This window comes from Dipodomys merriami, unplaced genomic scaffold (assembly GCF_024711535.1).
Source record: "Dipodomys merriami isolate MVZ:Mamm:240054 unplaced genomic scaffold, mDipMer1.0.p SCAF_134, whole genome shotgun sequence".
Taxonomy (NCBI): Eukaryota; Metazoa; Chordata; class Mammalia; order Rodentia; family Heteromyidae; genus Dipodomys; species Dipodomys merriami.
Genome location: NW_027202649.1, coordinates 1 through 10,783, shown reverse-complemented (window position 1 = coordinate 10,783; position 10,783 = coordinate 1). Strand labels below are relative to the sequence as shown.

The 10,783-nt window shown below is 44.5% G+C and overlaps 1 long non-coding RNA gene across 1 annotated transcript; it reads right to left on the bottom strand.

Annotated features, from left to right (window-relative positions):
- Positions 1-2,106: 2,106 nt before the first annotated feature.
- Positions 2,107-10,475, bottom strand: LOC138825089 (uncharacterized). The gene is made up of 2 exons (XR_011371338.1): positions 10,352-10,475; positions 2,107-8,679 (listed from the first exon to the last, which is right to left on the bottom strand). It is a non-coding gene; the product is annotated as an uncharacterized lncRNA (long non-coding RNA).
- Positions 10,476-10,783: the final 308 nt, after the last annotated feature.

Below are 10,783 nucleotides of genomic sequence, written 5' to 3'. Positions count from 1 at the left end.
ACTGACTCCCCAACTTGCCAACGAACCAACCTGCAAATCTTGATCTGTCATCACCATAGACGGGATTTCACTCCTCACCACTGCCTAGCTGCCTGCCTCATCCCTGGTTCAAGCCCGAGTCAAGGTGCAATCCCAAGTCTCCTGCTGGTGACTTTGCTTCTGCCCTCCCTGGTCTCCTCTGCTGTCCTGGAACAAATCTGTGAAAGCTAAGTCAGCCAGGGCCACTCCCCCTGCACCCTCCAGGGCCCCCCCCCCCCGAGTCCTGCTCTCATTACAACCCCCAAAGCCCTACAGCCTGCCTCTCTTAGGAGACTCGCCCACACATTGACATCACTGTTAGAACCTGACTGATGTCTACCTGTAATCTGTGCCTCTGTGCATCCAGAAGGGTGTGTGAGGAATATTCTTCCCAGACTCCTTGGGACTGTTGAGGTGAAAGGGGGATGAGTATTACATAGAATTAATTGATTCAACTACAGGGACTGCCCACTGTACACTTAGGGAGTTACCAAGAAACCCATGAAATTCTGAGAGTCGAGAATGAACATCTTTGAGGCCCACAGAACAAAACCCCATCTGACATCACCATTCGTGCAACATCTTTCCTACTGTCTGCATCCAGCCAGTAAAGGCAAGCGTGTGTCAGCAAAGCTGTACTCTTGAATATAGCTGAAAGGACTTCTAAACCCAACATGGTAATTGTGAATGAGTTGAGTCTGTTTGTGACTCCTAGAATCTATGATAGCAGAAAGGTCCAGAAGTACATTTTTAGGGCTTCATTCTGATCACAGAAGGACTACCCTGTCACCTTACCCTAAATCAGGCAGACCTAAAGGGACCTTGAGAGGTAACAGAAAGTTGCTTTTGTGCTTATACTCCATTACTGAATCTCCAATGTACTACGTATCATCTAATTGTTGGTATTTCCGGCCAAGCAGGGAGTTTCAGTTCCATCACTCATTTTCCTCTCTCCTATTGAGGAAGGGGCTCGTTGAGCAAAATATCACATCAAAGAAGCCTTTGAGTGACAGTATAGACAGCGAGTTTTTTTGTGTTTACAGATGTTACAACCAACGTTCAAAACACTCCTCCAACCTGCAGGAGGACCGCATGACAATGGAGACGCAAAGGACTTTCAGGCTTGACTTGGACCACCTACCTAGGATGGAATCAGGACCTTGAAGAGGAAGAGGTACTCATAATCACCACCATGAAGATAATGATGAGGGCACCAAGGAAAAAGGAGCAGAAATGCAGCACACAAACTAAGTGACTCAAGAGAATATGGACCATGAGTGACACACTATCTTCTCAACTTCAAAGGTAATGATTTCTGAGAACATGCCCTCTGCAGTCCTGGGATGTGGACATCTTGAGAATCACCTTTCATACACGACGAGATCTAAGGTCATTTATACAAGAGCTGTCTGAGGAATCTGCATCCCAGCACCCATACAGGTTGATTCACAGTGGATGGGGTGGTCAACAATGATTGCTGCCAGATGGGAGACTGAATGGACAGACAGGTGGACAGAAAGATGGATAGGTGAGTGGGCAGACAGACACACAGGTAATCTTATGTAAATCCCTTTTGCAGTATCCATTATCTCAACATCCGGAATGCCTTCCTCATGCCTTCCTCTTTCTCGTCCCTGCAGTCCCATGTGTTTGAATTTAGCCCTGGAAGCCAGATCTCTCCTCAGAGCCATGTTGTACGAACAAAGCAATGAGATCATGCCATGAAAGGACATCATCCACAGTGACAAATATTGTTGGTCAAATGTAGCAGCTTGGGTTGTACGAAATCAAGCTCTACGGAAGGCTGTCCACACTGAAGAGGGGGACCCGTGTGAGAAATGCTTCGAGTGAGTTAGGGAATAGATAAATGTGTGAGCCCCATGTGTTCTCTCCATTTCTAGGGTCCCCTCACTTCCCCTACAGCTATCTCCCTGAATACCTAGAGCTTCAGGTAAGAGCTGGGTAGGGAGGCCAGGGGCCCCGGGCTTGCAAGAATCCAGACATAAAACCAGAGACTTCTCTACTCAGAAACCACAGAGCTTGTTTGTGAGCTTTCAGTACAGACTGCCAAAGTGGGAACACAGCAAATGGAGGCGAAGTTTCAACCTTTTTATTCAAAGCAGCTTCTCACAATGTATAAATACTGCGTATTAGCACACATGAAAAATACAACTTCTAAGGCACCCAGAAATGTGTTCATACACGTTACAGGACCATTCACAAAGAGAGTGTACAATTTGCTCTAGACAGTCAGCAGTTGATAAATCTGATTATTATCCTCAGTACTGCACCCAGTTCAGGGAAGTATTTACAACGTGGTGAGAATGAGCCAGCTGTACCTGCTTTGTAACTCTATGAAGTACTCATACTTACAAGTATTCAGAACTAGTTAAAAGACTTTCTCATGATAATCTGGCAAAATAAAAACAAGTAGCCTAATTTGCAAAGGTCTCCGTGGATTTGGGTGTGTGTGCTACATCCATGATCAAACCCAAACATTCTGAGAGTGGGCTGGATTATGTTTTTGGTAGCCTGCTTCATTATCAGAAGTTTGGTAATAAGCCTTACCAATAGAATAGCACTTCATCAGCATCCTTCATTTCTCAATTGGTTAATGGATCAATGATTTCATCATGAATGAGAATGGAGTAACACCTGGTGTGAGAACTGAGAAAAAGCTCTCCTCTGCCAAACAGGAACTGGAATGGGTCCATGTGGAACAAAAGAGGTGGACGTCTGGCAGTTGCAGGATCCCATTGCTCGGGGAGACACATCTGCAGAGCTCCTGCTGGAGGCTCAGATGCAAATGGATGAGTCTACACTGGTCACACAACCCGGGGAAATGCCAGACCTCCACTACTTATGATATGAATAAAGACAGAGGACTACACAGCAGAAAACATCCACCTGAGATACTGAGTTCCAATCTTAGAAACTCCTCTTTCAGAGCCTTCTCCATGTGACAACAATCCTCTCAGTATGGCCAGCCAGGGGAAAGCAGGAGATTGGGGGAAACTGAGTGGTTTCTCTGTGCCATCAAGCTCACACATCTGTCCAGATGTGCCTATCAACTACGATAACTTAAGTTTTGTTGGAATAATGGAATTCTTTGGTCCTTGGTTTTATGAAAGGCAATTATTTTCACAATCCTGTCAACACAGACATTGGCAAATGACTTCAAGTTGGGACTAATGGCACAGGGACAAAATAAATACTAGGTGGAAAAGCCTGTATCTCTAAACTATCCAAAATCAACATAATGAGGTCCAGGATCAAGAGAGGCATTGGGCCACCAAGTTGAGGTCAAACCAGAGAGACATCAGAGAAGAAGTTTAACATCAGACTTTGGTTCTTTCTCTCTCTCTCTCTCTCTCTCTCTCTCTCTCTCTCTCTCTCTCTCTCTCTCTCTCTCTCTCACACACACACACACACACACACACATACACACATGCGCACACACAAACACACACACTGAAGAAATGGGAAGCAAATCAGCAAATCTTCATGCAAATGGGTGATCAAGTGACAATGAAAACTTACTAGAGGTGGACCATATGGCTTCAGCTACACTATAGCCCTGGACTAAAGCTCCTACTTAAAGTGTTGGTGAGAATATTCAATGGATGACTACTGGAGTATGGCCAACCAAAAGGAATCATATTTAAATAAAAATAAATGGGAATCTTAATTGGTTTTATGAGATCCCAGACACAGAGAACACATCGCTGATAAATTTCATGACTGTACTGTCTCAGCCTGAAGAGACTGACACAGCTGGTGTTCCTGTTCTGCATCTAGTCTGCCTTCATCCTGCTCCATTCCACCTTCGTATGGCTTGACACACAGAGACACAGAGGACACGTGGAATGCTGATTGTGGAACGAAAATTGACTTCAGATTGTCTACACAGTAAGACTCATATGTAAACTTTGTTAACATCTCTCAAGGAGTGCTGAGCTCAGCCAAAATGGACATTTCCAGGTCATCCACAAGGAACCTGTGGTCCACCACCTGGGTCAGAAGCAGGAAATACCATTTGTTCAAAACAAATGATGAACCAGCATTCCTCCTCATGACCGTGTCTGAACTATGCGAATAGTAAGTAAGTGGCTCTAGAAAACCTGTCCCTGGTCCAATTGGAGGGCTAAAGACCATCACTAAGGAATCTACCTGGTCCCTGCCACCATCAATTAAACCACACTCTTCAGATTAGCCATGAATTACAGACTGCACTGAGCCCATTAACATGGTTACATGGAGGAAACAACCCGTATTACCCTATTTGTTAATATATATATCTATATATTTGCAACAAGCTTAAGGCTCTGTTCCCAAACTCCTTCAATAGCCACACAATGAGAACTTATGAGACGACCTTAAACTCTACACGTAGTTGCAAAAGTTGGAAAGTTTAACTGATCCTAATGGTAAGGCTTATTCACAAATTCAGTACATTTTCAAATGATACTTCAAACCCAATAATTTCTTTAAAAAAAAAAAAGAAAATTAACCTCTGCTCTCTAACAATATAAGAGCATTATGTTTAAAAAAAAAAACACATTGGCACCAAACCAGTATGCTATTTTTAAAAAGAACAAATGATATTAATGGAAAAGATTGCCTAAAACGCATATCTTAACTTACCACGGAAATATAAAAGTTTATATTCTGAAAATATATACTGTATTAAAGTCTGTAAGCATTTTAACCCAAATTTGCAGAAAGAACTAAATAACACTTATCTACAACAAAAGTAGACATGCAAGACAAACCCCAAAGATGTATCTACAAAGGCAAAGTGTAGATTTTTTTAAAGATTTTACAAAACCATTTACAGAGAATAAAATAAAATACTTAAGAAATCTCATTTTGAGTCTTAAATACTGTGTATATTAGCGAGAGTATCTTGACTAATATATACAACAGATCTAAATATCTAAATACAGAAACACATTAAAGACGCAATTCTGCATCTTAACTATTTACTTAGGAAGATCTGCAGATGTTTCTATTTGTTTCTCTTTGTTAAAAAAATTTTCTACAGAAACTAGATTGAAAAACTGCATGAATGTGACTAAATTCCAAATTAAAAAAAGTTTACAAACTTTTAAAAAGTGTCTTTTTTTTTAGTTTTAAAACCAACAGTTAATAATGGGAAATGCAATTCAGCATTCGGTCAAGGCTATTTTTAAATGTGGCTATTCAGAAATAGGGTTGCATTGTTCAAAGTCTATTGTGATTACTACTTTCCCATCTTCATACTAAACTTCACGTGGGGAAAATGTATTTTCATGCTTTGGAGAGAACATTTCCTAGTTTAATCTACACCAAACAACAAGACAACGTTTACATTAGTTCTCTACTTCCTTCTTTCTCATAGTTATCCAATTTCATTCTTAGCAAAAAAAAACAACAAAAACCAACAACTTGGTTTTTATGCACAGACATTATTTCTAAGCAGGAAGGGACACGCGAATATGACCTCCACATTAGGCTCTGGCTTCCAATTGATGAGAATGTCTGATCATCTCGACAAAAACTATGCAAAAGAAAAAAGTCTGGAACAAGGCTTTCACTCCAATGGCTCCATGGCAAAATTATGAGAGAGATCATGAGCGCTGAGACAGAGCAGGAAGGAAAGTTCCAAGGGCGGCAAAGAAATGGAGATGGTGGTTTGCTGGGGTCCTTGGTAAATAGAGGTCCTCCCAACTTCCCACCATAGCTGTTTACTTAGGAATTCCACAAGGAATTCTGGGATGGGATTGCTAAATCCAACCACAATTCCTCAAAGATCCTTCCAAGCCCCAGCAAGGGTAGAGGGAGCAGGGGAAAGGAAAGAAAGGGAGAAAGCACTCTAGGGGTGGAGAAAAGACACTGGGGTGTAAGATTAAAAACAAGTCTGAGTCCTATCATGAGAAAGCTATCCTTTGACACAACCATAGATCTGGTATATGTTGCCCAAACAACTATTTGAAAAATAAAAATTATAACGGTCTCGTCTAACCTGGAGCAATCACATTTACTAACTTTTTCTCTGTTGGTAGAACTCTCCTATTGAATTGACTTTGTACAAACAACCAAAATGAAGAGTCTTTAAAATAAAAATCCAATTGCACCCAGAACCTAAAAATGACCAGCATGAATTCTACCTTAAAGAGGGGTTCACACAGCTACCATAGACATTATAAATCCCTGGCGTGTTCATATACTTGGAAATAATGATATGCCCAACGCTTAAACACTTCCGCTTCTTTCAGCAGAAAACAAAGGTACAGACTGATAAAGAAAATTCAAAACATTCCCTTTCCATTTTCAGTGGGATTCTGTAGACATCAAACACAAGCACCACCCTCATCAGACGCTAAACAGCGGAGATGCAGCAACAGCGATGAGTCTCTGCCACACACACAAGAATGACGTTTACCTAAGGGCTTGGGGGGCAGCAATCATGAGACTCACTCAGGCACCAGGGCAGAAGCAAGCATTTCCCAGTGCTCGTTCCTATGCTCCAGGTACTCGGCTCCTATGGGATCCTACAAGGGAGCTAGGCATGACTTCAATCCCAACTTCCTCTGGCTAAACATAGCCAAGGAGGTTGTCTCTTTCGGCCCTCAAAATGGCAGAGGCTGGAGGAGAATGGCAGGGAACTTCCTCTTCCCTGGACTGAAAAGGTTTTCTGGTGAAGAAAAGGTCATCTTAAGAGCCAGGAGGCTTGATATCCGTGAGAGCCACTGTTTCAAGGGCCGTTTCTCTTGCTCTAGGGTAGACATTCAGCTGTGAACTCAAAGCCCGGGACTATGCAACCCCTTCTACCTATGCTGCCCGGAGCACCTAGCCACTTGTAGGAAAAGGAAAAAGACCAAAGGACCACAGGAGGCAGAGAAGGCTCCCCCTGGCTCTTCCTCTTTGTAGCCAACCAGCTTCCTCTCTGCCAGCTGTGCCCAACTCTTTCTGCCGCACTCAGGGTTCCAAGAAAGAGCCAAGCAAAGGCTGGCAACTCAGAGGAAAAGAAGGAGAGAGAACAAAGAAATACTTGAGGTTGTGACTAAAAATGAAAAATCCCATCTCCCTAAGAATTTTCGACTGGTGCAGAGCTGCTCCAGCCTCAGTGCTCATACCACTCTTCACTGACCCAAACCGCAAACCAAAAACAAACCTCAAATGAGCGCCTCCCTCTTGCCGCAGATCCAGAGACTATAGGCGGATGGTCCGCGTGCAGATGCTGGAGACCTCTTGCTGCCCACGGGCACTGGGGCAAAGGTACCTCCTCCTGGCTGCTGCTCTTTTAAGTAAGTGAACAGCTAGAAACAAAGAGGTATCAATTTCTTTCCCACCTCCCTGGAAGGCAAAAACCAGAAATCACTGAATTTCTGCAGAAGGGAGACGGTCTCTACAACCCAAGTTCAGTCAGCATCACATTCTGGGAAATACACCATCCCCAGCAGGGTCTCCCCTCCTCCTCCCCATGGCACATAGTTAGGGACTGGGTGTGCTCCGGGACCACGCAGGCTGGCAGAAACCTTTGCCTCCTTAAAGACAGCAAGTGAGAAGAAGACTCCAGCAGGATTTCTCCTAAGAACAAACTGCAGAACTGGTATTAGGACATTACAGCTACACAAGAGGGCCTGATGCAGAAATCCTTCTGTTTTCATCTGTCTGAATTATCTTTCTATGTGGTTCATTGCTAGAGTACACCAAATGACATGAACTTTGAATGGTATTTGGTCCAGGGCAATATGAAAATAAGATCTGTGTGAACATCAGACATCATAATATATAAACAAAAATAAATAAATAAGCCCAAATAAAGAGAAAAAAATTTCCTAGTAGTTCACATTTTGCAAAACTAGCTTTACATATAATACACATAAATTATCAGAATTTCCACGTACATTGTTTTAAAAATATATATTTAACAAAACATTTCTAAATGTACAATATCTGGGTTTGTGAATCGCTCAGTTCGGTTTTAAGACCAAAGCCCTAATAGTCACACAGAATTGCATTGGAGAGGAGACTGAGGCCGGGTCTACACAGTGGCTTGCTCACTGGTCTGAGAATTCCCTAAGACAGTCAACCCCTGGCCACAAATCTGCACTGAACCAGAGAACTATGGTGGCCTCTAAATCAGAGGCACTGTGTAGACACAGCCTGAGTCAGGACAAGGGAGAGTGGTCTTCCCCTCGTGGACCATGGCGGTGCATTCCAGCAAATAGGGAAAGGACAGCAGAACCCAACAGAGCTTTGGGAAGATGTAGCCCTCGACAGCTCTGTGGCAAATTGGGGCAGCGTGTGGGGAGGTCAGGTGTGCTGCGCTTCCTTGTAAAACGAAAGCAAACCAATGAGGAACAACCAAACACAGGAATGGACACAACCCTAGGTGTAAAGAGACACCCTGATGAACTCTTGGCAGGGGCAGATCCTGGGCTCCAATGGCCAGAACACAGGGCCAAGCTGGAAGTCAGGCGCCCATGAACGCGGGGGCAGGTGAGCGAGGGCTCTTCAGACCTCGTAGATTTTGTCCTGCAGGTAGCTGAACAGGGAATCCAGGCCTTTAGAGGAGCTCCAGAGCTGCTTGAGCATGAGGCACTCCTTCTCATTCACATCTTCCAGTACTGACTTCAAGAAGCTCCGGACCAGGCATTTGGACTCCTCTAACACCTGCAAGGGAACCGAGAAGCTTGGTTAGCTGGCCCTGGGACTATGTGCTGGCCTGTGAGACCTTGGTCTGCCTCAGATGGAGAGGTTCACCAACCATGGCCTGGGCTAGCTGGTTCTGGGTTCCAGCAGTGGTTAAATGGCTTCCAGTGGTCAAGAGAGTGAGCCCTCCATCCCCAGGATGACTGAAGGGAAGGTGGGGAAATGATGGTACCATAGGCCACAAGAGTGTCGCCTTTTACCCAAGAGTGACATCACCATAGTGCCATTTGCTGTGGACGCTAGGAGAGTTTAAGACATTTTCACAATGTGTCAGGGACAATGGCATCTAACTCAGGGTCACTGGGAACCCAGGGTGAGGTGATGAAACGAACTCATGGTTGTCAAAGCATCCACATAACCCACCCCGACAGCAATGGCCCTTTTAGTAGTAAGAGCAGTAGTAATCATTGTACTAATGAGTGATAATAACTGTAGCAATTATCATCATCATAATTGCCAGAATACACAAAAGTTGCATCGATCAGTAATAATCATGGCAGCACAGTACTAATCAGAGGAATGAATGATACCACAGCAATCACAGCAATGATCATAATAGAGTAGGAATTGTAGCAATGAGTGGTAATAATGGTACCACCGTCCCTTGCTGTATCGCAGTTCACTTAGTGTGCCTTTGCTGTATCACAGGTTTTTAAAAAGAAATACAGAAACAGTGATCCCTCACCTATTGTGGGAGCTACGTTCTAGAGATCCCCCATGACAGGTGAAAATCTGTGAAGTAGCAATAAGTGAACCGCAATATGATGAGGGGCGACTATATAATGCTGCTACTTGGGGGATTTTCACCTATCACAAGGGTCTCTGGAGCATAGCTCCCGAGATAGGTGAGGGATCATTGTAGTACTCACTATAGTACTGAGTATTAGTAAGGTAGTAATCATCACAGTACTGAGTGATCACAGTGCTGCATCTACAGTATAACAATGTAATAATCATAGAATGAGTAATATTCTCAGTAATAGCTGGGCACCAGTGGCTCATGTCTACAACCCTAGCTACTTGGGACATGGAGACAGAGTCATGGTTCCAGCCAGCACAGGCAGAAGAGTTCCTGAGATGCCTTTTTTCAACAGGATGTTCATTCTCAGCTGAGCATAGTGGCCTGTAACACACCAGCTACAGCAAGAATCGTCCCCTCCTATACTCGGTTTCTGTCGTGAGATAAAATCAACACTTAATTAGTAACTGGCGCCTCTGCAGAGGTGCTATTTCTCTGTTCTTCAATGCTTCTTCAGCGTCAAACGGTGGAGTTTAGACATGCCAGGCACTCGGCGGACAGAAGAGACGAAGTGTGGTGTCACTGTGTTCTGGGCTAGTCACTGTGAGCTGTCCCACACCCTGTCCTGTAAAATTCAGGGGTTTCTCCTCTCTCTGAAAGCTGAAGTGTTTGGTGCTTTGGGAGGGGGTGCAGGGCTTTCTCTTAAAGCAACACATACTACCCCAGATTATGGAATCTCTTTGACGGGGCACAGAGAATCTGGAACAATGCTGAGCAACGCCTGCTGACTTAATCTCTCACCTCCTTGTCTATGGCATCTGGAACGTCGGTCCCTCGCGCCTGGTGGCTTCTTCATCTATAAAGGGAATGGGCATACAGGGGGCAGGAACTCACCACGGCACTGCAGGAGGCCATCTCCTTGACCCGCAGCATGACCTCCTGGCTGAAGGTGGTGGGCCAGAAGACCTGGGACACCAGGCCTCTGCTGCAGGCCTCCTGGGCTGTGAGCTTCCGCCCACAGAACAACATCTCGTTGGCCTGAAAGAGCAAAGGCAGGGGTGGGCTGAGCTCCTCAGGGAAGACGGAGACTCCTGTGAGGAGCTGTCTTACAACATAAGGTTAGTATGCTGGGTGAACTGCACGTGGACATGTGTGACGGCACGTGTTAAATTCTCAAAGGAGCCAGGTATTTCCTATAGCCTTGTGTGCCTAGGCCCGGTACCTCTCCCACATCTGGAGGCAGACTCATGGTCCACACCATGGTCTGGGTCCAGGGTATTGACGTGATGAAGGAAGATGAACCCAATGACAGGCAGAAATGTAAAA